Source organism: Notothenia rossii (genome assembly GCF_949606895.1).
Source record: "Notothenia rossii genome assembly, chromosome: 5".
NCBI lineage: Eukaryota > Metazoa > Chordata > Actinopteri > Perciformes > Nototheniidae > Notothenia > Notothenia rossii.
In genome coordinates this window covers 64,470,369-64,497,760 of record NC_136903.1, presented here as the reverse complement: position 1 = coordinate 64,497,760, position 27,392 = coordinate 64,470,369, and the positions used below count along the sequence as shown (strand labels likewise).

At 40.2% G+C, this 27,392-nt stretch overlaps 1 long non-coding RNA gene across 1 annotated transcript; it reads left to right on the top strand.

Annotated features, from left to right (window-relative positions):
* The first annotated feature begins 174 nt into the window (after positions 1 to 174).
* LOC307041432 lies at positions 175 to 27,122 on the top strand. The gene is made up of 4 exons (XR_013808767.1): positions 175 to 308; positions 23,096 to 23,187; positions 23,969 to 24,051; positions 24,773 to 27,122. It is a non-coding gene; the product is annotated as an uncharacterized lncRNA (long non-coding RNA).
* The last annotated feature ends 270 nt before the right edge of the window (positions 27,123 to 27,392 follow it).

Sequence of the window (27,392 nt, the reverse complement as noted above, 5' to 3'; positions counted from 1 at the left end):
CAGTGTAACAGTTGTAGGCTAAATATGCAGTGGTTTTTATTTGTACATAATTTAGTATAATCACACAAATTCTGTGTTTTATATTTAATAATTCTGTGTTCTTCATTTATTGATTGTTCAATACCTGATGTGACCGGATGTCTCCTCCCTCTTTGACGCTGCTTTGCACCATACCAGCGCTCCTGTATTTAAGTGGAGGTGACAAATCTGCTTCCTCCCCATCCGCTTCTCCTTTGTGGCTGCAGCCTCGCGTGGCCGCGTAGATTGTTTGGCGTGGCAGCTCGCGAATCACACTCTCTACCAGAAAGGTAAAGCATCTTGCATTCTGTCATTTATTCATGGGCACAAGCAACACCCGGCTTGACACTACTCTGTCTTAGCGCAGCTGACGCCGGTGGCCAGCACTGTCCTTCTCCCCCCTCCCTGGAGAACTTTTAGAACAATTATATTGTTTATTATTAGAAATGTAATTATGTGTAAATAAAATAACCATTGTAGTAATATCCTTTACACTGTCTCTGCCTGTGGTGTTCAAACGAACCTGATTGCCTTTTATTAAATTGGATAACTTTAGTTTTTAGTTATTTCCTGGGGGCGAAACTCCCCCAGGTGGCGCTGTCAGCAAAACGAGCATTTTATACGAGCACCACACCGCCACATTGACAAGGTCGGAGATGAAAAACTTGGGTCGCAGGTTCCTCAACAGTGCATTACAAGACATCTATGTGTGTATACCTCCACCATTAAACTGTCGTATTCTGCACATTTCTTATACTACATACATCTTATAATAGTACAGCGGTTAAGCCCTCAAATCAAGGGAAATTGTGCACTTTTTGAAAGAAACATGAAACTTCTACCATAGTTAGTTTATATCATGAGGTTTATTTTTAGATGTGGAGGGAAGTCAGATTTGACCTCTGAGGCCCGGGAGAGGTCAAATCGGGGATGGCCACCAATAATATTCAAAACTGACTCACTTTGGAACCGAATACTGTAGAAAAACACTTAAGGTGTCATTTCCCACAAATGTTAGGGTGCCCATTCTGTTGGTGATACATTTGAGACCAATATAATTCAAGAAAATGCATTTATGTTAAAGTCAAGGTAAAAATATATCAAAATATTTATTTTTTATGTACCCAAGAACATTCTTCAATTGATTTCTTTGTAGTCTCAGTATTATTTAGTTATAAGTTATTATTTCATGGGGTGTGTGGATATTTGTATGCATTCTCAGCACAGATTTATCAGCAGTTGACCCCCCTAGACCATTTCCACAGACTACCTGCAATACCACCGCGGACCACTGGTTGAAAACCCCCTGCTCTAAAGCTTCAGTAGCCTACTTATTCGAGGGGTTGTTGCTAGACAACATGGTGAGAAGTATTCAGAAATGCCACTTCTGACACTTCGGACATTTCTAACAGGTAAAAAGATTGACTATGAACAAACAATATTATTAAAAACAATATTAATATTAATATATGCCTTTGAATGCGAATGTATTGAATTTGACTGTAGCCAGGAAGGAGTTTTCCTTGCTAGCTAGCAAGGAAAACTCCTAGCTAGCTAGCTAGCTAGCTAGTGTGATCAAAATAATTATCCTAGCTTAAGTAGAAGACAGTCTGGAACATTTCTGTTTGAGCTGAGTAGTTTAATGATTGAACAGAGTATTTTCTAGAGATGTCAACTTGGTTATTATGTCAAATTTGGGCAATATTTTACCTGTCATAACAGTAACAAAACACAGTCACGGACATGTCACGAACATGTCATAAACATTATGTCAATGTCATATATATATGACACATATATGTCATATCATTGTCATTAAGTGTCATTTGGTTTAACCTAACCCTACAAAAACCGAATGACACAATGACAACAGTGTTTAATACAATGTTAAATTGTTATCTTTTCAGATTCCCACGTCTTGCTGGAATTTTAACCCTCACCATGTCAAAGCGTCACAGCTTGATGGTCCCTACCCAGCCCTCGTTATCCAAGCAATCCAAGCCACCCCCCAGCACTAACTGGGACATTTGTGTCCTCTGTCAAGTCAAAACAGATGAACCTTTACAGTGTCCTCTCAGAAACAAATATAAACAGTCTGTTGGTAGTGGCTATGTATCCCTCACAGAAGACCTTCTCCGGTTCCATACCCTTCAGCATATGCCAATGGACCTCAACCTGGAGCGATTAGATGATGGAGATGGCATAGAATCCACTTTGAAGAGACACAAGGCAGAGTGGCACAAGAGATGTCGGCTAAAATTCAACAAAAAAGCATATGATGAGCTAAGTCGGGGGAAATTAACTACAGCACAACAACAAAGTACCTCATCTGTACACACGCGATCTGCCCACAGCCATTCACAGTCCACAGAACCTACTTGCTTCTTTTGCAATGAGCCTGCTGCAGGTTCCTCAGGTTTGCATAATGCATCAACCTACAACATTGACAGAAATGTGAGGAAGTGTGCCCTTGAGCTTGAGGACACTGCTCTGTTGGCCAAGCTCGCAGAGGGTGACATGATTGCCATTGAGGCCAAGTACCATCATCGCTGTCTGTCTTCATTGTACAACAAAGCCAGGCAGGCTGCATCTAAACACAATGATGGAGATGATACTTGCCTACATGGCATAGCCTTTGCACAGTTAGTGGCATATCTGGAAGACAAGAACAGTGATGAGAACACTTCCCCTGTCTTGAAATTGACTGACATCGCTCAGTTGTACAAGACCAGGCTGGAACAACTTGGTCTGACTCGATAAACGGATTCACACCACCAGACTGAAAGAACGACTGCTTTCTGAGCTTCCACATCTGAGGGCACATTCACAAGGAAGAGACACACTTCTGAGTTTTGAGAATGACATTGGACCAGCTCTCATGATAGCCTGTCAAACTGACAGTGATGCCATGCACTTAATGCGAGCAGCACAAGTAGTGCGCAAAGAAATCTTTGGTTCGTCTTTCTCTTTTGACGGATCATTCCAAGAAAACTGCCAGCAGAGGGCTGTGCCACCATCTCTCTTGGCTCTCGTCAACATGGTACTTGATGGTACAAACATTAAGCATCAGACCACCACAAAACCTGCCCTAACAATCTCCCAATTGATGGTCTTTAACAGTAAGAAGCAGGCACGGAACATGGATTCACCAAGCTCAGCACGTACAAGGCACACCCGAGAAACTCCACTCCCTCTATATCTGTCCCTCAAGATCCATGCAGTTACACGAAGTAGGGGGTTAGTTGACACACTGTTCAACCTGGGATTGTGTGTTTCCTATGACAGGCTGCTGCAAGTCACATCAAACATTGCCAATGGTGTCTGCCAGCAATTTAGGATGGAAGATGTTGTGTGCCCACCAAAGTTGCGTAATGGACTGTTCACAACAGGAGCTGTGGACAATATAGACCATAACCCAAGTTCTGCAACAGCCAAAGATTCCTTCCACGGCACTGGAATCTCACTAATGCAGCATCCATCACACACACAAAGCGGAACTGATCGTGGTGTACTAGTGATTAGTCAAGATGGCTCTTCCACCAAGTCAGTGAAACCTCTGCCAACATCATACACAGTCGTGCCACCAGCTTCCCTCCACAAAAAGGAATTTAGTGTGCCACCTGTACAAGGTCCTGTGAGACCCTCCACCCTCCTAGTTTCTACAGCCGCCACAGAGGATGAATATGCATGGCTCAGAAAAGTCAAGACAGCTGTTGAAACGTCAGCCATTGATGGCATGATATCGTGGTCTGCCTACCATGCCTGTGTTCACCATGCCGTCATCCCTCCTGCAGCAATCAATGCATTATTACCTCTCTTTCTTGACAATGCACATTCAGTAGCAATGATTCGGCACTCTATGGAAATCGTAAAAAGAGCAATTCAACATGTGAACCCTGGTCAGATTCCTGTCATTGCTGCTGACCAACCACTGTATGCTCTCGCTAAACAAGTACAGTGGACCTGGCCAGACACTTATGGAGAAGATCACTTTGTGATCATGTTTGGTGGTCTACACATCGAAATGGCTATGTTGAAGTTGCTGGGAGACTGGCTAGAAGACAGTGGCTGGACCAATGCTCTGGTCCAGGCTGATATTGCAAGTTCTGGAACAGCAAATTCCTTCATACATGCCAAACATGTCACCAAGACCCGCCATGCACACCAGGTCACAGCTGCAAGCCTCTATACACTACTGCAATGAGCATACAATGAAAATTGCATATCTGATGATACAGATGCCATGCCACCTGACAGTCTATCTTTTGAGGAGTGGTGCATACAACAAGCAAAGGCTAATGTTCACTTGACTACTGGCATAAGACCCTGTCATTGCAGCTTCTCGTTTTGCGGTACATGAGGTCCATTCGTGAAGGCAACTTCCAGCTGTACGTGGAATCCCTAACACAGATCATGCCCTGGATGTTCGCCCTGGATCACACACACTACAGCAGATGGCTTCCCGTACACATCCGTGATATGATGACTCTTGCGGACAGACACCCAGATGTCCTGGCAGAATTCAAGTCTGGACATTTCGTGGTGCACAAAACCAGCAACCAGTTCTCTGCCATGGCACTTGACCAGTGCCATGAACAGAACAATGCCATGGTCAAAGGTTCTGGTGGGGCTATCGGACTGACTGGCAATCCAGAAGCACTCAGACGCTGGATGGTAGCAGGACCAGAAATCGCCAGGATCACTAAAGAGTTTGAAGAACAGGCAACACACCAACAGCATGGACCCAGTGACTCTAGACACCATGACCAGCAACCTGGAGTGTAAGCCACATTCCTGAAGGAGGTTAAGGCACTTGTCACGGTGCTGGAAGAGATGGGGAATCCATTTCTAGAACACAGCCAAGATCTTTTAGTCATTGACACAAGAGACATCGTTGATACCCAAGTTGCTGATACTGTAAGAAGGATTTATACCATTGGTGAGGAGCAGTACACCGAGTTTGTGACCCAAAGGCTGGAAAGGTGTACAACACCTATCACACACCCTCTTCCAAAAAAAAAGTTGCCACTATTCAGCAGACCACCTGTGAAGGTCAAATCAAAAGAGAAAGCACAACTCGCTGCACTGAAGAGTGACTGTGGTCTTTTTTCAAGGCTGTACATCTCATGTCAAACACGAGATGGAGACATCAACCACTTCTTTTCCCACGAAAACCAGGCAGCACCTCCAGCTCTGTCAAGTGGAGGAAAACTTCGGTTCGGGGTTAAAGCAGATCTGCTTCGCTGCCTGGAGTCAAATCTGCTTGAAATCAAGAGTGTTCCTACTAAGACTGATGCAGTAATTCTAGATGGTGCAGCTGTGGTTCAAATGCTGAATCCAAAGTTATCAAGAACATTTCAAGAGTATGGAGAAACAGTGTTCATACCATACATCTCTGCTCAACTAGAGGTAAGCATCCATGTTGACCTTGTCTGGGATGTATACCTATCTGCCAGCCTGAAAGCTTCAACAAGACAGAAGAGGGGAAATGGCAAGAGGAAAAGGGTGGCTCCCCTTACTGTGATGCCCAAGAACTGGAAAGACTTCCTTCGATGTGATGAAAACAAAACAGAGTTATTTTCCTTCCTGGCCCGAGAAGCCGTAAGTCTGCCAGTAGCACAGGGCAAGGAACTGTATGCAACAGATGGAACTGGAGTCCTCTGCTCTCCTGCCGATTCATGTGTGACCTGCCTTGCCCCATGTTCACAAGAAGAGGCAGACACCCGGCTACTTCTGCATGTGGCAGACGCTGTGCATAAAGGTTGTAAGAAGGTGACCATACGTACCGTTGATACAGATGTGGTGGTGTTGGCAGTGGCTTGTTTTAGCAAAATAGCTCCCGATGAACTGTGGGTTTCCTTTGGTGTTGGGTCGAGTTTCCGGTTTATCGCTATTCATGAAATGGTTGCCACAATGACTCCTATCCAATGCCTGACTCTCCCTGTCTTTCACGCTTTCACTGGATGTGACACCGTGTCTGCATTTGCTGGCCGTGGAAAGAAGATTGCCTGGGAGAGATGGAAGTCTTTCCCAGAGGTCAGTGATGCTTTCCAGGAACTCCTGTGCATGCCAAGTGAGGTCAGTGAAGATTCCATGTTACTGCTGGAAAGATTTGTGGTGCTCATGTATGACCGAACGAGTGAGTGCATGGAAGTGAATGATGCCAGGAAACAGCTTTTCTCCCAGAAGTCCAGGAGTTTAGAAAACATCCCTCCAACCCAGGCTGCCCTCAAACAGCACATCAAGCGTACTTGCTTTCAGGCTAACGTTTGGAACCAGTCACTGGTCCTGGACCCAGAGATGCCAGAGCCATCTGATTGGGGCTGGACAAAAGAAACCACTGGGTGGCAGCCACTCTGGACAACTCTCCCTGAAGCAGCAAAGTCTTGCCATGAGCTGATCCGCTGTAACTGTCAGAAAGGGTGCACTGGACGGTGCTCATGTGTCAAAGCTGCACTTAAGTGTACAGATCTCTGCTTTTGTTCTGGGGACTGTTAAGATTTTTGATCACTACCAATATGTGATCCTGACATGAAAGGACTGTGGTGTTGTTAACCACTTCTCCGTCCCTTGATGATGATTAAAAAGTTAAATAATAAATCAGTTAAAAAATTACTTATTATTTCAATGACTGTTGTTATTGGCATTGTTATTATTGTTATTGACATCATTATTAACCTTATCATTACTGTTATTATTTTGAAAATAAACTACCTTTTTGCATCGTTCACCACCCTATGTTTGCATTATTTGACCTCCACATTGATCTAAATGCATTTTCTTGAATTCTATTGGTCTCAAAGGTATCACCAACAGAATGGGCACCCTAAAATGTGTCGGAAATGACACCTTAAGTGTTTTTCTACAGTGTTTGGTTCCAAAGTGAGGCATTTTTGAGTATTATTGGCGGCCATCTTGGATTTGACCTCTCCCGGGCCTCAGAGGTCAAATCTGACTTCCCTCCACATCTGAAAATAAACCTCATGGTATAAACTAACTATGGTAGAAGTTTCATGTTTCTTTCAAAAAGTGCACAATTTCATGGTTATCCGCTCTACTATAAGAGTAAAGTACATATGTATAATATCAGTTAAAATAAGTGCTTAAACATACAGTAGTTAACATTGCAGGAAAGCAATATATTAGTACTTTGTCAGGCTTAATATTTATACCCCCAAAGCTTTTTTCTTATTCAAAATAAGACCTTAACCTAAAGTATTCTTTAAAGTTTAAATAAAGCCTTATTAGTTTGTCTGTCTGTGTCTCCTATTAATATCTAATAATAAAAATAAATGTCAATAACGTGCTTTAACCACCAGGTGTCCCTTTCTATCAGCTTTGCACCATTATGGTGTAAATATACCAATATGCCGATTGGATCAAATATAAAAGTCAGCCGAATTAGTATTGATACTGTAAGCACACTTATATTGTGAAGAGAAATTGAAGATTTTGTTTAATTGCTGATATATTTATGATCCACGTCACATTCAATTTCGGCGGCAGTTCTTCCTATTTATCTAGAAGTCTTCTCATCAGGGCTCTATAAATAGCAAACTACGGCAGATATGTAATATATAATGCAGCCGAACCGTGTATTACAATGCCGTTATGTGATGACCTCCAAAAAGAAAAGCAAGCAAACTCGATGTTAACTATTACTTTGTAATAGCACCCTTACTCCATGTTTAATGGTACGTCCCATTGTGCACCCTTACTCCATGTTTAAGGGTATGTCCCATTGTGACGTCATAAGCAAGCGCGGAGCGCTATATGTCTCATGTTAACGCATTAACGCAAAAGAAAATTAACGCCACTAATTATTTTAACGCGATTCACGCATGTGTATTTTTTGTCCTCGGTCGCCCCATAGTTTCAGAGCGCATCGAGTTTAAAATACCATCTACAAGCTGATGCTGACAGCCCCGCTCCTGCCGTCCGTTTGCGGCAGACCACACTTCCATGCTTACCGGCAGGCACCGACTGGCCATCGGGAGGACCGGGAGGGAGCGAGAGAGAGACCTTACGTGTATTGTTGTTGTTGTTAGCATCTGGTGCTAGCTAGCTGCGCTAACGGATATAAGGAGCTGTTTAAATGAAAGCAGAGGAGCGACATTTCGCCGACAACGGCGCCGAGCACTTGACTTTATGCAGGTAGCCAGACAGTGGGACATTGTACTAAAAGTCAGCACACTCAGCACGGATAGTGCGCGCAACATGATTGCAGCGTCCAGGCAGCTCCTGGTCGAGCATATGCCTTGAGTTGCACATAGCTCCAACGATCCATCACGCACGCACACAAACACGCACGCACTTTGTATTTTATTATTGTATGAGAGAGGTTCCAGATTGAATTGAGACGAATATTTGTAATGTTCAGAGGTTGTTGTGTTTAATCTTCATGAGAATATTTGTCATTGTTCAAATGATAATAAACATTTGCACAAAGCATATTTGTCCACTCATATGTTGATAAGAGTATTAAAAACTTGAAAAATATTCTTCTAAGGTACATTTAGAACGGATAAAAAATGTGCGATTAATCGCGATTAACTATGGACAATCATGCGATTAATCGCGATTAAATATTTTAATCGACTGACAGCCCTAATATGAACCCTTTATATATACAGTCTATGATATGAACCCTTTATATATATGCAGTCTATGATATGAACACTAGGTGGCTCAAGGGGGAGTCGCCAGCGTAGCTCACCGGTGGCCATCTTGCCAAAGTCAACAACTATTGATACAGCTGTTGTAAGATGAGTGATCTGCACAAAAATACTCTTGACTCGCTGAAATCTTGACTGATTTACAAACTGTTTGGTGTATTATAAACGTTATTAGCATGGCTATTATACAGGAGACAACAAGACATGTTGAAAAAAAAAGTTCATGATTATAATTATAAGTAGGCCTATGCAGTATTATTAGGGTATTTGTTATTCTCGCGTCCAGGAGACAAGCTTTAAAAGTAAGAGACAATGGAGTCTGAGAAAGGTTCAACTGGGTACTTTAATTAAATGGCGCGGTAATTTAACAAGCAGGAGATGTGAGGAGAGAAAAGCTGCAGCTTCCTCTCGCAACGGCGGTGTCAGTACCATATGTGCTCGGGGTACCAGATCTGCTCGGGGTCCGTCGCTTACTAATGACGTCACGCGATGTGATTGGCTGTACGGTAACGCTGATTGGTGTAACTAGGGGCGCTGACTAGCTTATACCGGGGGTCTGATCAAAGACGAATGAGTGTAGGTAGAGACAGAAGCCTCATCCCAATACCCCTCCTCGACTCCTCTCTTCCCCTCCTCCGGGACTTGACCCGGAAATCGATCAAGACACGCCATTTTGAAGGACGTCCCAATAGCTGAAATGCACACGGAGGAGTTGAGGAGGGGTGAGGTAGGAGGGGTGCGGGAGTAGACGAAAGGGAGGATACATGCGAGCAGACTACGAGGAAGTGTTTTCACTACTCGCATATAAAAGCCTCGCCCCCACCTTCACAGCTGGTCCATTTCAACAGAGGAAACAGTGGAAAAGCGTCACATAAATGTATAAGTGCACACAGCTCCGTGGGAATTATTATGTGCAATTCATTTCTAAAAGGCTTTCACATTACTATAATTATATTTTTATTTAAATGTAGGCTACATTTTACACCAAAACGGAACACAAAAGCAGGACCAACATACATAGGCCTACATTGAATTCCTTGACTAACAAGAGAAAGATTCATTCATTTAAATAAATATTTAACAACAAATGGGCCGGTTCTAAAGGGTTATTCAGTTAAGCCTGATGAGAGGGGATACAGCTGTGCACACGTCATCATTAACAGACGTCGTTTAAAAGTGACGTTTGAGTGAACAAGGACATCCCAATTAATACCTGAGGACTCCTATGTCCTCGCGTCACCTCCTCGCGTCTCTCGCTTGCATCTTACGGAGGCGGAGCTAAGATGTGTATCACTTTACACAGCACCATGTGTCGACATACAAGCTTACGCGTGCGAATTATTTGCTCGGTAAACCGTGAACTGCTCAGTTAGCATCATTGATGTTAGCCTTAGCCAACGTCTGTCATTTTACGGAGCTGTTGCAGTTTAAAATCAATCGATAGTGTTAAATATGTTCGTTATTCTCGCGTCCAGGAGAGAAGCTTTAAAATGAGACTAAATGGAGTCTCTGAGAAGATTCAAATGGGATACTTTAATTAAAAAAGGCGCGGTAGTGTTACAGACAGAATATTGTTCAGGCAGAAAACAGCTGTGATCCGGCTCTCCTGAGCAAGAGAAGAGAGCGAATCCCTCCTCCGGTGCTGTTATATATCCTCTGCTGGCTCCTCCCCGCCAGCCGGGTTGCCTCGTCTCCGGTGTTGGGCAAGTTACTTCCAAAATGTAATATATTACATATTACTTATTAATCTCTTTTGAAAGTAATAAGTTACATTAAAATATTACTGTCTCTGAAATGTAATGAGTTACACTACTTTAGTTACTTTTTAGTTACTTTCACCAAAATAACCGCAAAAGAATAGCTAGGTATTTTAAATGCTAAAATGTAGTTTAGTGCAGCTCATTATGCATCCAGTGAAGGGCAATGTGGTATAGCATAACAACTGTGTAGGCCCTTAAAGCTACTAACAACTTGTAATACAGGGCTTAGTTGAATACTCGATTCTGATTGTAAATTCTTAACATGTGACACGTTGTTAATACAGCAGTACAGACCGCTGTCAAGGACTATAATGAAGGTTAACATATTGTAAATCAAGGCAAATATTATTTAAACCATGCTCATGGTTTGAAATGGCAAACATTGAAAGGCAAAAGTATTATTAAAACCATGTAGCCTACTACATCATCACCTTGGTCCCATCATATACGCTGGGAAGAGAATATTTACTGTGCTTGAAAACTGGTATCACATCATCATGTGAGGTTGACTTTGTGACCTGGAGAACATTTCAGCTGCGACATCAGCTCGTTGATAATAAGCTTGGGATATGAGATATTTTTGTAGCAATTCGTGGTGAACGCATCTGTGCTATTGTATGCATTATTTTTGACCCAACATTTCTACAGGCATGTCAGAATATGGTACTAGCTGCAAAAATGACCGCCTTACCCCACTGTACAGTGTTGGAGATTTGGAGGATGTTGAAAACCAACCTCGTCTCCGCGTGTCGTTTGATAAGCTGGGTAAATTCGTGAAAAGGAAGGGATTAAGAAACACCAGAATACAAGTTAAACAATAATCTTGCTTTAATGATAAGAAGTAACAATACAAATACAAATACAAATACAAATACAAATACAAATACAAAGGAAGTACTTCCTGCTCTTCCTCCAATCTCACGGATCTGGTCAGTTTGAAGAAAAGAAGAGGCTGGTCTAAAGAAAACATCGGCTTATATCCAAAACCCCAGGAGGAGCTATGCGGCTGCCCCCCCCCCCCCCCCCCCCGAGGGGTCCTCCACTTAGAAAAGACAACCAATCAGCGCGAGCCAGAGGCGACCCTTACATTCGAGATAACAAACCCCTCCTTGCAAGTTTCACATACTTTTGGCATTTTATAAAGATAGTTTTAAGATATAGTTTTTTATAGTTGGATTATACAAATAACACATGTGAGTTACCTTAACCTCAAACAATAATAACAAGAGGAAAACATCAGCTCTGATCTCAAGCAGTAAATAGTACCGCACACTCATTTAGCCTGCAGCTCTTCCAGACACTTGAGCTATTGTTCTTTAAGAATATTCCCTGCAGAATCTTTATTTCAAATAAAAGGTTTCACATTGCATATTTCCAGCTTCCTTTACACATACTGCTATTATTAATACAAAGTAATCAACCACACACATATATTTAAAACAAGTAGATTTCCCTGATCATTTGACATGCTGCTTCCATTTCCCATAGAGTAATAAAACATGTTTAAGCTAATTTCTCCACACTGTTTGTAGCCCTCCAGTACCCACATATGAAAGAATAAAAGCAGAGGAATCAAATAAAACACCAATACAGGAATAGTTGATAAATGATTATACAGGACATATGATCACAGTAAGAAATACACACACATATTCTCTAGGAAGTGACCCTTGTTATAGGTCCGAATGTCCTATCCCCTGAAAGTCATGAGTTTTGGTTGATTAACAGAAGTTTAATTGTTCTTGTGGCTTAATGGCTTCCCTGAACTTCCCTTCACCCCAAAGTCAGCTTACTAGGAATGAATACATTTTATTGATAAGCTCAAAAGGACGTTTATCTTGGTTACTGCTGGGTGACCCAAGTCTCCAGGCCTGCAGGATGTGTAGGAGATAAACATTAATTCTACAAGACTTTAACTACATTATCTGAAAATGTATCTGGGACTTCCCCTGTTAATTGCAAGGACTATTGATAATTAACAGAGAGACCCTAGGGGCCTCTTCTTGGTATCTGCTAGGCAGAAGTCACTCAATGCAGAAATCACAAGTTTAACACATATTCTATATAAGGTGACATTAAAATGAATATACCAGATTGAACTTTCCTGCCCTAACACGTTACTTTAATACTTCAAATAACTCCAATAATACTTCAATCCCCCTTTTGGTCTCCCCGCCACGAGACCAACTCACATAAGACATTTGAAACACAACTACTGTCCTTCCTTGCCACTGTGTCTGCTCCCGAACAGTATACCTTTGTGAACAGAACACAACTTTCAATGTCAGTGAAGGAACTATCAGAGTGCGAACCTGAGTGCCAGAAAGCAGCATCCTTGCGTGTTGTTGAATCCTCAGGGCCCCCCCCCCCCCCCCCTCAGCGGAAAACGCCAACAAGGGCAGCTGATAGGGAGGGGGAGATGCGGCCTTTCCATCAAAGGTGGAACTGATGAATCTGATCAGAGAGAAGTAGACTCCTCTGCTGCCTCGAGAAGTCCCCCAGCCTGCTGACAGCCGCTTCAGAGTCGTCTGCTGTCGGGATGTCCGCGAGGTCCTTCTCCTCCAGTCCGCTGATGGAAGCTTCCAAGTCGTCTGCTGTAGGGATGTCCTCGTTGACGATAGCCAGGTCCGTCCTGATGTCCTCCATGGTCCTAGCCGGTGATTTCCTCGCCGCACACTGGCTCCAGTAGTACCAGATGTCCCCCTTTGCTCCTCGGCGGACTGCATGAGATGTCCTCTGGGTCACTCTGTAGAGGCCGGAGAACCTGGAGTTGAGCCACGTAGGCCTCTTGACCTTCAGCCAGACGAACTCCGCTGTGTCGGCCTCCTGCTCCTCGGGTCCCCCTTTTGGCGTCAGCAACCTGTGTGGAGAAATCTGATACCCACCCCTCAAGTCTACGCTCAGGGCTTCTGGGCCCTCAGGGGTTTGACCCACCACTGGTAGGCCGCTTCAGAATTCTAATACTTGGCCTGTGTCAACAAAATAAACCCCAACATCTTCAGTTGAACTAAATAACATATCTCAATAGCTCTGAATTCCTGACAAGCATCTGTGTTATTTTAAATGAAATCCTTGAGATCCTATTTAAAATCTAAATATAATATGAACTGCTAATGTCTCTGGTAATGGAACACACTAATGTTATGGATTAAAAACAACTAAAATCATGCTACTGACAAAGTGAATAATTTCCAGGCGAGACTGCTTCTACCTGTCACTGCTTGGATATTATCAAGCTGAAAAATGAATACAGAAATCCAACATACTGTCATCAAATGTCTTTCCATTATGAATTTAAATTAAATGTACATCCCAATAATGATCTAAACCAAAAAGTCTATGGCTTTTACTTCTTTACCAGGCTAGTTACAAGATGTTGTCTAAATTAAATTCTATCTCATTACATTACTATGTTTTAACTTAGCTGTAATATGTTCTTTCTACATTTCAAACCTCAGTTACTTTAATACCTGTTGAAATATTACAAAATTGTTTTCATTATCACCGTTCACCTTCTCATTCTCATTCTGGAATTACCTCTCTCAGTAGCCCCTTGGCCACTGATTCTGCATCTGTGTTACTTGTTATTGTGTTACTTTTACATTAATCAAACATTATCTTATCCCCAGATATGGAGCAGGTTAAATCTAAAACTGTCAATCAATGGTCAGATTGAACATCTGAGTTTGGGCGGCAGGTTTCTTCCAGTCCCTAAATGAAAAAATCCCACACTCCCCCTTTTTACCCATGTACACATGTGTAACAAACTGGGAAGAAAACCTTCAGGTAACCAGTGGTTATAAGAAAATACCAAACATCATTCACAAAAGTACATCCATCATTTTTCACAGTAAACACTCCAGGGAAAATAAGTGTTCATTTCCAGCTGGCAGTCCTAAAAGAAACAGAATCTTTAGATTTTAGTTTGAGTTTTACATTTGCAAACCGCCAACTCCTGTGGGAATTAGAAACGGGTCACATGTGGTTTCCCCCTTCTGCAGAATTTTTAGGAAACCTGTGTTTCCCTTGGAGCTTCAAAATAATATGTTAGTCCAAAGACATGCTCGGTTAGTTATTGTTTTAGAATCATGCAGTTGCACTGATCACATGCAGAAATACATTCACACTCACTCTGTCAGGTAGTAAAGTCAAGTTCGGTCAGCCCCAGAGTCTGTCATTGATAGTGCTTTTCTCAAGTCACACTGTCAGTCAGGGTCAAAGATCATTTGGTCTCAGTTTCATTGGCCATGTGTCGTGCTCTGCAGAGACTTTAATATTCTACTAGCTGGGGTTGTACTAGTGACATCATTGTGTTGATGTCAACCAATGCAACAAAGTTTTTCTCGTGTTCGCAGCACCATTTTCTTCAGATGTTTAACAAACAAATGATCAATACACTTTATTAATATACCGCCCCTAGGAAACACAATACCTGACAAATGTTCATGCAAGGCATTCTTAAGTGAACCTGCAGAAAACGGCCTTTCGAATTAATATTCCAAATTAATCAATAATAATAATAATACATTTTATCAATTTGTTTACCCTTAGAAGTGAACATACCTCATAATGTTACATCAGGATGTTAAACTAAGTTTTGGCCAAATCAATCATTATTACTGTTTCAGATCTAACTGGAGGTTGAACAAACAAAACCTTTTTTTTTTTTTTTTTTTTCATGTAAACCACTAACTTATTTTCCAATTTCAGCATCAGCCCTGTTACTCGAAAATTACATCCTAGATAGGAATATCAGGAATGGAACAAACATTTAATCTTCAGAAATGTTCTTAACAAATAGAGAGTAATGCCATCTTTCTATCTAGTGAATAGCCAACATATTTAAAAAATGTCAGATATACAAAAATAAGCCTAAATACTCTTTTACTATCAAAGTCTAAAGCTAGACCTAAGCTGAACAGTTTTGGTAATGGAAAATGTAATCTAGAAACAAAACAAAACTGGACCTGTGTTCTTGTGTGTTCTTCAAAATACATTAGTAAATACCTTGTGAAGTATTCACAATATAACTAATCCTCTCTAGGATATGAAATCCATTCATCTTTAACCATATACTATTTCCCTATTTATTTTTAGTTCATGATAATAATGGTATAACGTCCACACGTTTACCCATAGCTAGTCACTATGTCAAGATTATCATGTGTGACATAATAATCAGATGTCTTGTTTGCCAAACAAGGATATTAAACCTTAACCCTTTCAGCATTCCAGACCATCATTAAACAATCAGCCTCCCTTCCTAAACACTAAGCATATCGTTCTACACCACCTTCTGATAAACTCTTGCACAGTTATGCTGTAAAATCATTGCATGATTTCTTCAGAGTCTGAACAGACTGAGACCAGCCTGTCTCAAGATCTTGTCATATTGAGAACAGTCAATGATTCATTGTCCTCTTCAGCTGTAGTCAGTGGCAGGGCCCCCAAAAAGCTAGAACCGGCCCTGGTCAGTGGGCTCCAAGGAAACTCTCTCTGGCATTGGGATGTCCTGAGGGGGAAGGGACCTCTGGATCAATGTGATACAATCAGCAGACACACGTTGTCCTCTGTGCCGCAGAAATCCCCCAAAACTGCAGTACCTCTTCACACCACTGTTGCCTTGACAACGAGGCACAAGCAAACTGTGAAACCCTCCTCTGAGATGTGTTCTTTGCACAGTTCTTCTGTTTGCAATGAGCAACTTTTCACCAACACCCTGATTCAGAGTACAACCCAAAGGTGGCGCACAACTATCCAATGCTGCTGTAATCACAGCAAATCAGCTACTGAGAAAAACTCAATGTAAATCTCTCCCCCAGCGGGTGACAAAATAAAACAGCTGAGTGTCTATATGGTCAGGAATGCTGAAACATGTGAATGCCAAACCCATTAATGGTAACAGTCTTCCTATTCTTCATTACTTCAGTTCTCAGTTAATAGGCAAAACAAAAACTTTTCTTAACCACTATAGATTAATCTTTAATCTTCTTGCTTATTCTATTCTTTTCAAATTGTTTATCTAAGTTGTGTGTTACAAGCATGGTTAGATTTGTAACAGAATACAAAACTAACTGTATCCAGCGCTATATATTTAAAACAAGTAATCTGACTACAGTTAATGAATATATTTTGGAACACTTAAAGGAATTATTACAAAATGTAATCTTCATTATTACTAAAGCTGAAACCTAAATAAATCATCACGGAACATTTTTCTGTCCTTATTACTTAATTGTTTCAATAAAAACTAAAAGCATTGTGAAAACTCCCATTTTTGAGAACATCTCTCAACACTTTTATTCCATCTAAGCACGAATGTTTATGACAAACTCGTCCTATTAATCCCAAACGGTCTTTAATGGTATCAATTGTGAACATTTCTTAATATTAATTGTAAATGCAACGTACGTTCTCTTTAGAACAAAGATAGGATAGTTGCAGCTGAAACTGGTTAATAGCAATGTTCTGTTAACCTAGATAAGCCTGTTGTTCTTATATCTAGTAAATATATTCTTATTTCATGTTACTCACAAAACAATATGACATTTTCCAGAATAGTAGTAACTCTATATAACCTGTACTCTCTCTATACTTCTTCAAACCATCTGACTTTTCTCTCTCTCTTCCTCTCTGCGCCCTGCAGCTGCCGGCCCAAGCTTCTCTCATCAAAACCTCTTTTGTTCTCCAACTGTGTGAGATGGCTTTTAGCCTCGTGCAGCACCTCTGTCATGCTTGAACATTAACAGATTCCCTCTGACAAACTTCCAAAAACCTTCTTTTTACTTTCTACTCCTTCTTCATCAATTAAAAAACACCATTGTGGTGGATCGTTTACGTTTTCAGTTTCCTATCTACTTTAAACAACCATCAACTGAGAGTAACTGTATATGATAACAACTCCTAAATAACCTTACAATATATATTTCTTCCAATGAGTTCGTTATTTCATGTCTAACAAATTCTCCTCTTTCCATGTCGTATTCTAGATGGAAAAATCCACCTATTATATCTAATTTGAATAAAGCCTTACATTTAATGTACTTCATATACTCAGTAAACCTCTTTTTACTTTCCCCTAAGGTTGATGTATGTAATATAATTTTCCTTGAAGGATAATTAAGTACAATCCTTAGTTAATGACAAATACCATGAAATTCACAACGCAATGCAACGGTATCAATCATTTCTCAAAGACTATGTTTAAATAGCAGCAAATCATTGTTTATTAATTTCAATATATCTACCACTTCAAATCACACCTTGATCTGTTCATTTTCTATGTATTTCAGTCCAACTTCAGATCACTAGAGACAAAAGCAAGCAGACACCCTCCGGGCCGCTGCTGCTCTCGAGAGGAAAAAGGGTGGGGGGAACTCTCACAGACAAATATTGACACCCCCTTCTCTCTCTCCTGCTGTAGCTCTCAGCCTCCTTTGGAAAAGGAGGGCTTCTTTCAACAATTAACACTTCTGCTATCCTTTTATTCAATTTTTTTTTGCTTGAACCCACTGTCCTCGTAAGCTCTTAACTCACGCTCCTCTCGTTAAAATTCTCCCTTCATTATGACTTCGTATCTATTCATCTGACTTAGGCTGTTTCTGTTACCAGTCAATATTCACAGACTTCATATCTATTGATCTGACTTACTGTCCTTGTTACCAGTAAATATTCACAACACACCAAAGGATATAGTGAGGCCCGGTCACTTCAGAATGACTTTCTGAAGTTTGCGTTACTCTCCTTTGGATCACTTATAAAAAATAACTCATCTCCAGCCCCGTCGAGCTGTGGATTCGTTATTTTGAGTCAGTCTTATATGGAGACTTAATACAACCATTTGACTACTCCAGGCAGTCTAACTGTGGGGACTCGATACCTCCACTTCTCAAGCCAGGGACTTTAATGCCCTTCTGGCCCGTTAGGAACTTAATATCCTATTTCAACTGTGGGGACTCGATACCTCCACTTCTCAAGGCACGGACTGTAATACCCTTCTGGCCTGCAGGCACTTAATATGCTATTGTAACTAAAACACGCATTTGCATTGTTACTATAAAAACACTGTAAACTTCATCTGACAACCCTAAAATTTGGAATATGGTCAAATCACAGATTTCGAATTAAACTGGCATCTGTTTACCTGTTATTGTCAGAGCTCTGTTGTTAGTTGTCAGAAGAAGCCGAGATGTTTAGCCCTGGACTATTCCGTCCGCTTGCTGCTGGTGGTCTCTTCCCCGAAAACACCCCACTCAGACACGTCGGGTCACCATTTGTTGGAGATTTGGAGGATGTTGAAAACCAACCTCGTCTCCGCGTGTCGTTTGATAAGCTGGGTAAATTCGTGAAAAGGAAGGGATTAAGAAACACCAGAATACAAGTTAAACAATAATCTTGCTTTAATGATAAGAAGTAACAATACAAATACAAATACAAATACAAATACAAAGGAAGTACTTCCTGCTCTTCCTCCAATCTCACGGATCTGGTCAGTTTGAAGAAAAGAAGAGGCTGGTCTAAAGAAAACATCGGCTTATATCCAAAACCCCAGGAGGAGCTATGCGGCTGCCCCCCCCCCCCCCGAGGGGTCCTCCACTTAGAAAAGACAGCCAATCAGCGCGAGCCAGAGGCGACCCTTACATTCGAGATAACAAACCCCTCCTTGCAAGTTTCACATACTTTTGGCATTTTATAAAGATAGTTTTAAGATATAGTTTTTTATAGTTGGATTATACAAATAACACATGTGAGTTACCTTAACCTCAAACAATAATAACAAGAGGAAAACATCAGCTCTGATCTCAAGCAGTAAAAAGTACCGCACACTCATTTAACCTGCAGCTCTTCCACACACTTGAGCTATTGTTCTTTAAGAATATTCCCTGCAGAATCTTTATTTCAAATAAAAGGTTTCACATTGCATATTTCCAGCTTCCTTTACACATACTGCTATTATTAATACAAAGTAATCAACCACACACATATATTTAAAACAAGTAGATTTCCCTGATCATTTGACATGCTGCTTCCATTTCCCATAGAGTAATAAAACATGTTTAAGCTAATTTCTCCACACTGTTTGTAGCCCTCCAGTACCCACATATGAAAGAATAAAAGCAGAGGAATCAAATAAAACACCAATACAGGAATAGTTGATAAATGATTATACAGGACATATGATCACAGTAAGAAATACACACACATATTCTCTAGGAAGTGACCCTTGTTATAGGTCCGAATGTCCTGTCCCCTGAAAGTCATGAGTTTTGGTTGATTAACAGAAGTTTAATTGTTCTTGTGGCTTAATGGCTTCCCTGAACTTCCCTTCACCCCAAAGTCAGCTTACTAGGAATGAATACATTTTATTGATAAGCTCAAAAGGACGTTTATCTTGGTTACTGCTGGGTGACCCAAGTCTCCAGGCCTGCAGGATGTGTAGGAGATAAACATTAATTCTACAAGACTTTAACTACATTATCTGAAAATGTATCTGGGACTTCCCCTGTTAATTGCAAGGACTATTGATAATTAACAGAGAGACCCTAGGGGCCTCTTCTTGGTATCTGCTAGGCAGAAGTCACTCAATGCAGAAATCACAAGTTTAACACATATTCTATATAAGGTGACATTAAAATGAATATACCAGATTGAACTTTCCTGCCCTAACACGTTACTTTAATACTTCAAATAACTCCAATAATACTTCAACAGGCGGGTAGTTGTTTAGATATACCTGGCACGTGCGGGCCGCAGAGGGGCGGCGTAGTTTCGGGCGACGAAGACTGCTGCTCCGGGGCCGGCGAGTCAGGCGGGAGTAAGCTAGTGTCCACAACGGAGGGTAACGTGATGTCCGCATCTGACCTGTTGACTGTCTGCAGTAGATGCAGTGTTGCTGGCGTTTAGTGATGGTTGCTTTAACCATTTTCGTATAAATGATTATCCACAGATCAGATGTGTGTCACTGCTGTGGAAGCACTTTGGAAATGATGCACGGGCAGCGGAGCAGGTCACGCGCACCTGACACAATTTGTTGTTTGTATTTTTCGCTACGTTCTCTTTTTGAATGGTTGCATAACGTTCAACTTCCCCGAAAATCTCGACGCGAAGCCTGAAGGGTAAACACCAGGTTCACTAATCTACCCGCACAATTTGTCCGGTGTCGGAATGTCTCGCTATGTTAGTACATTCTTAAAAAACAAAACACCATTTAATTTCGGGTTAAAATGTGTTGTAACGGCGTTACTGAGTATTGTAACGGGTAATATATGACCCACATTTCATTATTAATGCGTTACATTACTTCGTTACAGCAAAAAGTAATATATTACTGTAACTCCGTTACTTTTGTAACGCGTTACACCCAACACTGCTCGTCTCTAATGTCCGTTGTTACATTTAAACAGAGGATTGGTACTTTTCACATTCAATATGCTTAACATGCCTTTTCTCCTCATATTCTCTTTCATCACTTTTTCATGTAACACATTCTAAACGCTGTAATCAAATACAGAAAATACTTCACGGCTGGTTTGGTTTCCGGTCATTCCGGATGTTGTCACATGCTACTCTCGTCTGTAAACAATAATGTATTCAAATAAACTGTACCTTCATTTAATATTCAGCATGGTAGTATCTCGACATCTATAGTTGTAGTGTTAAATCAGTAGGTTTCGGTTTGCATCACTCCATGTCATTTCGCTACTAAATTCACCTTATATGATGAATTGGAAATGGGGGACCCTGATGTAAACAAGACGAAAGTCTTTCTCTGGTCTGCATCCCCTTAACAATTGTATGTTTTGAGCTGTACTGTACTGCACCCAATATACAAGCTGTTAATAAACTTTTCAATCAATCAATCAAACCTCTTTAGGGAAATCGTATATTAGCCACATGCTAAATGCTAACCGGAGATGAAGAAGTTTCAGAATAAAAGCTTCAATGGTTGTGCACAAGAATTTCAGGTTTTTTCAGTCTAAATCAGCATTTTAACTGATGGCATGTTTAAACTAAATTATGCCATCAAACATTGATTTTAATTTCTAACAATAGTAACATAGTTGATCATGTTATGGGTTCTTCAGTTTTTTTTACTTAGCCTGTGACAGCACCACACACGAACAGACTGTGTTAGTGTTATTAAGTAATGGTAGCCGACTGAACCCGCTTTAAACACATTTGTCAACCTGATTGAATCCCAAATGAGTGGCGATTTACTTCTTATAAATCATGTATGGGGAAAAGGCATGTTAATGCATACATCTGTAAGTCTTATATGTCACTTGGTATCCCTTTTTAAGGTGATTATCGTACATAATACTTTACTGAATCAAGATCAGTATTTCGGGTTTTTAAGCTTATATTCACTCTTCAAGCCAATCTGAGGTCTGCTCAGATATTTGTCCCATTGATATTTAAACAGACATTACTAGCCGCTAGCCGATACACTATCCCAGGGGTCTGCAACCTTTTTGAGCAAAAGAGCCATTTTGCTCCTTTTTCCAAAAATGTTTTTTGTCTGGAGCCGCAAAACATATTTCATAGCTTGATAGCTTATAAAGTTGTATTTATTGTTATATCAGACAAAAACTACATTTTTTTTGCATTTATTAGGCTATTTATTACGTTATATAAAACTGTTAACCTCTAATAAGAAACAAAGAACTCCTATAAGGAGAATCAAAAATAATACACAGGCCTACTTTAAAATAAATTAAACACAGCACTTGGGGAGTCCACTGCACATTTGAAGGGAAAAATATATATAATTAAAATGGGCCCACTTTGAAATAAATAAAACATATAGCTGCACCCTAAAAAGAGTTAAAGGTAGAGTAGGTAAGAATGGAGAAACCAGCTCGAGTGCGCTAGAATTTGAAAATACACAACGGGAAAAAATATGCCTCTTCCTTCAGACTTTCTTACAGAGCCCCTCCTCCAACACACACGAACGCGCATGACCAATGAGGCCACGAGATAAGTTTGTGCACAGATGGAAGGCTGACAGGCAGGTAGGCCATCCAGTTATTTTAGCCGGGCCGGCTAAAATGATTGGTCGTGCTTTTTACAGCGCTACGGCTTCCAGAGATACATTTTTGTAAGTATTTATTGTCAAAGCATTTAATATATTCATTGCTAACGGGACATTAAGAGCATTCCATGGTAAATAACAAAAAGTGTTTTCTGAAATAAATGACATACCCCATTGAATTATGACTGAAGATTGTCAGCTGTCTTCCTCTCCCGTGTTGTTCCTCGATACGTAAAGGCTGCAGCAGCACCGTTGACAACTTCTCTCTACATATCAAACATACCGGTAAACCAGCATCGTTTGCTGTGAAACAGAACTCTGTCCACGCAGAATTAAATCCTGTGTTCCTCGGATACTTTTCTTTGATTTATCCATAGTTCGCTCATCGAGCCGGGGGTCAAGTTATTCGCCTCCAAGAAAAGGCGCTCGCGCGGGACCGTAGCAGGATGTGACGCATATTTTAGTTGACCTAATTAAAACCGTTTTGTTTTTTATTTATGTGTCACAGTATCACCTCAAAATACAAGATACGAAACATTTTCAATCATGCATCAAAATATAAATAGTCCTACAAATACTTTTATTTTATTTCCTTCTTACTTTTGTCTAAGCTCAAGGAAGCCAGAGCAGAGGGCTTAAAGGGCCGCATGCGGCTCGAGGGCCGCGGGTTGCCGACCCCTGCACTATCCGGTCCACATAAACTGTGAGTTTAGGAGTAGGCCTATATGGATATGTAATTTAAATCATATGTACATGTCGTGCTTTTAACCTAAACGAATAGTGTATAGATAGATACTTTATTCATCCCAAATTTGGAAATTATTTCGTTGCAGCCCAGTGTTATTGGACATTACAAATTACTAAAAAATATGTAGGAGGAATATAAAATACAAAATACAATACAGATAATTAGCATAAACATCAAATATATTCATATCAACAGTAGCTCAAAAGAGTATCTGAATAATAGAAATATAAAAAAAATGTGTATTACTCTATAATAAAAATCGAAAAGAAAATTATGAATAAAACTGAATATATGAATATTTACTTCAGGAACATAAGAGCAATTTAATATTAAGTACTAGTTTGACTACAGTAGAGTCTCTATCTCAAAAAACATGCATTATATCACGCAATAACAGATACATTTTATGAACAAACATGATTTGAGGTTTATGATGATAGCTAATAGAAAACATCTTATCATTCCAAAAAAAGATTACACAATACGTACTAACTATTACCAGAAATCGAAAGTTACTTTATGATATTACACTGAAATTTGTGAATTTTAAAGTGCTACTAATTTAACTTTGATATCACACTTAACATTATTTTGAAGTTGAATACAATCAACATCATTTGGATTATATCATTTGACTTTAGTAATCATACATGGTTATATGGAAGAATTTTTGTTTTGTGTCATGCCAATAACTATATGTCATACATGTGATGTTTTTGTTTTGTTCATAATGTAGCAACGATGCCAGGTGGATCCACAAAAAGACAGTGCCCCCATTGTTTGGAAAAATCAAACTGCGCACATCGTAGATGCACAAAGGTAAATATAACTATATATATATATATATATATATATATGTCTACTATAGTATTCATAATACAGTCTATTATACTGTCTCTCGGACAAAGCCATTTTTAATACATAAATGGCAGTTAGTTTTGCCTATAAATATCAATACAATAAAAGTGGCGAACAAAGTGGTGACTTTAAGTTTTTCTAACAAAAGCCGGAAAGAGTTTTGTCACTCCACAAATGTGCATCACAGTAGGTGTTTTTTAGAACATTACATTTACTGCATGTGCCTGTTCCATTGAAAAGTTTGACTGTTGGTTCTTTTAAATAACAATATTTTGATTTAAAAAAATGAATAATATTTTATTATGATTATATATGAGGCCATATAATGGACATTCATAGTGTCAATTAAAATATGAATTGCTACAAATAGTTAGATAAAGTGAATGTGGCCCCTCTGTATACTGTTAATTAGATATCCTAACTTGGTTAGCCTGCTGAATAAATGATCCGGTACATTTACTCGGTAGCATATTTTGGTATTTTTAGTCTGTACAATCAGTTGAATTTAATAGATTTTCCGATTCATTTTTTTGGGAAGTATTATATTATATTATAATATATATATATATGGTTAAAAGAAAGAAATAATCAATAATTTGTTTCCCAACTGTTTATAACTGTCTTTCTATCAGAAAAAGTAAGTATGTCCTTCCTACTCCCTCTTTCCCTCTCACTTCCTCAGCGTGGGAAGATGTTGGAGCTGAAATCAAGGCACACGGCCCGTATGAAGGATTTCCGGCAGAAAGCAAAAGACTGGCCCCAAAAAGTACATGATCTTCGATAATTCTGCCCTCGTGGTAATAAACATTTTATTTTATTTTGGTCAGCCATTGAAGGTTACTGTCCCACAAGATTAGAGAAGTATTAATTGAATCTATATTGTACAGGGACGGAACAACTTTTGAAATGTCATTCAATTATGTGTCAAGATTTCATTAACCCAAATGTATTTGCAATATTTAAATAATTAGCTAGTATAAATATAAAAAACGATACATTGACTTTAGCCCTGTCAACATTGTTTGCCATTCATCCCAACCCCACAAAGCAATTTTAGACTAAATGTTCTGACTCACCAACCAACATCAAAGAACTAGTAGCGACGTATGGTATCCTCACGTTGCCTACGTTTAAGCCAGAAGGTCAAATACCACACGGTCAAATACCACACAGATTAAAACCTACTGCCAACTCTCACTTGCACTCTGCACCTGCATAAGAGGATTTTACTCTCCATAACAGCAGTAGGCAGAAGTATGTCTTCCTCATTTCAAAAGGGACAACAAAATACATAAGGCTCTAGAAATAAAGGCAATTTTTGTGATACACTCTTTAAAACATTTTCACAACACTCTCCACTCAGCTTCATGTTGGGAATGAGTAATAGAACGACCAGATGAGATAAGAAATTAAAAGACTTTGTGTGAGCCTTTGGACTGTAGTAGTTAGTGTTCCTCAAGTCCGTTATTTTTCTTGTGCACAGATTTCCTTAAGCTAGCTTATTTTGCAGACAGGTCTGCTGCCAATTCAACATGTTGAATCATCAGCAAAGGTTGTTGGGAATGGCAAAAAAGCCAATGATGCGGGACACACCACAAAAACATGGCCGACGGCCAATGCGGTGTGGTTAAGAGGTGTCTCCTTTGGTTCACTTGTAATGTGGTAGAGTGAATATAACTTCATGGCAGATGCTAATGAATGGCAAAACAGAACAGGAACACAATTGTCTCTTTAGAGAATAGTAGGCAAAATCAGGCATATCTTGCCTCAAAACGATGCAGAGAAACTAGTCCATGCATTTGTTACTTCAAGGCTGGATTATTGTAACTCCTTATTATCAGGGTGTACCAAGAAGTCAGTCAAATCGCTTCAGCTGATTCAAAATGCTGCAGCTCGTGTACTAACCAGAGTTAGGAAAAGGGACCACATTACTCCTGTTCTGGCTGCCTTACACTGGCTCCCTATAGAACACAGGATAGAATTTAAAATTCTTCTTCTCGCCTACAAAGCCCTTAATGGGCAGGCGCCATCTTACCTTAAAGAACTCATTATACCCTATTGTCCTACTAGGGCATTGCGTTCCAAGAATGCAGGGTTGTTGGTTGTTCCTAGAGTCTCTAAAAGTACAATGGGAGCCAGAGCCTTTTCTTATCAAGCTCCACTTTTGTGGAATCAGCTTCCAGTTTGTGTTCGGACGGCAGACACCCTATCCGTTTTTAAGAGTGCGCTTAAGACCTTCCTTTTTGATAAAGCTTATAGTTAGGGCTGATTAGATTCAGCCCCTAGTTTTGCTGATATAGGCTTAGTTTGTCGGGGGACATCTTACTTCTTCCTTCTCTCTGTCTATACCTGTGTACTCTCATGTTCCGATTAACCCAGCTTCCCCAAATGTCTTTCTTTTTGGTGTCTATATACGCCGGGATCCGGAGTCATGGATGATCCTGCGGTCCTGTGTCATGGATTGCGAGTCCTGGATCTTGAGTCGTGGCTGTGGTCCTGGATCATAAGTCCTGGATGGATATACTCATGGATTCGATCTTCCTATTATACACACATGCATTTCCAAACATTTGGACTACCTATGTTGCAAATGTATTATCTTTTCAATTTACACACGGCATCTATTGCACGTCTGTCCGTCCTGGGAGAGGGATCCCTCCTCTGTTGCTCTCCCTGAGGTTTCTCCCATTTTTCCCTTTAAACTGGGTTTTCTCTGGAAGTTTTTCCTTGTACGATGTGAGGGTCTAAGGACAGAGGGTGTCGTATTGTCATACTGATATTCTGTACAAACTGTGAAGTCCACTGAGACAAATGTAACATTTGTGATATTGGGCTATATAAATAAACATTGATTGATTGATTGATAGTGGTGTTGCTCTGATGGTTCTCTCTGATTAAGACACACTATCGAGAGTGAACTGCCAACTCTCTTTTTTTAAAGTCTTGCCTTTTTAACACTGCCTGGAAAATCTATCTCTGTCTGTATCTATTTGTGTGATGTTTGTCTATATGTTTTTCTTGGTTTTTCTTGGTTTTTAAGGTCGAAAAACTGAAGGCCCTTGGGTACTTTCCTCTCCTCTTCTGGGGGAAGTACCACAATAAAAATAAGAAGTGGACGGCCCAGCTCCAGTGCCCCTTCGAGCTGCCACTGGTAGCCCATGCGGTCCTGGAAAAAATGGTTTGCCTTTTTTGAAGGCTTTTTAGAAGGTAGTTCACAGCACATTCATGATTCTTTATTAAGTTTAATCCTGTATTGTGTGCCTATCCAGCTGGATCAGATATAAATGTCAATCAGATAATGT